Source organism: Buceros rhinoceros, unplaced genomic scaffold (assembly GCF_000710305.1).
Source record: "Buceros rhinoceros silvestris isolate BGI_N320 unplaced genomic scaffold, ASM71030v1 scaffold24206, whole genome shotgun sequence".
Classification (NCBI taxonomy): domain Eukaryota; kingdom Metazoa; phylum Chordata; class Aves; order Bucerotiformes; family Bucerotidae; genus Buceros; species Buceros rhinoceros.
In genome coordinates this window covers 1,714-2,148 of record NW_010419824.1, presented here as the reverse complement: position 1 = coordinate 2,148, position 435 = coordinate 1,714, and positions in this window count along the sequence as shown.

The following is a 435-nucleotide window of genomic DNA, read 5'->3' as shown; positions in this document are numbered from 1 at the left end:
CGCTGCTCGGGGAACGGCAGGAGGAACTCCTCATTCATGGGCAGGTGTCTATAGGTAGGGGTTTCTCCTTCCCCACGGTAATTTCCAGCTGTTCTCACACGATCTTCCTTTTTCTTTCATTTCCTTTCTTCACGGGAATTGGACGGGGGTTTGTTGCTGGGGCAGGACCCGTCTCATTGCCCCACCTGGGGACAAGGAGGACCTTTCCTCTTCGCGTCTGGGTTATCGAAAATCACCCCGAATCTGCCCTCTGCTTCCCATCTCCGCTTTGCTTCTTGGCAGACACCTGCAAATCTGGAACTTGCCTTTTTTTTTTTTTTTCCTTCCCTACAGCCTATAATTTATGAGCACTCTAAGCTGGTTGTAGCCTCCCAATGTTTGCTACATTTGTAATAAATAATGGGATTCTGAGAAGCCAGACTGTGAGAGTGTGCC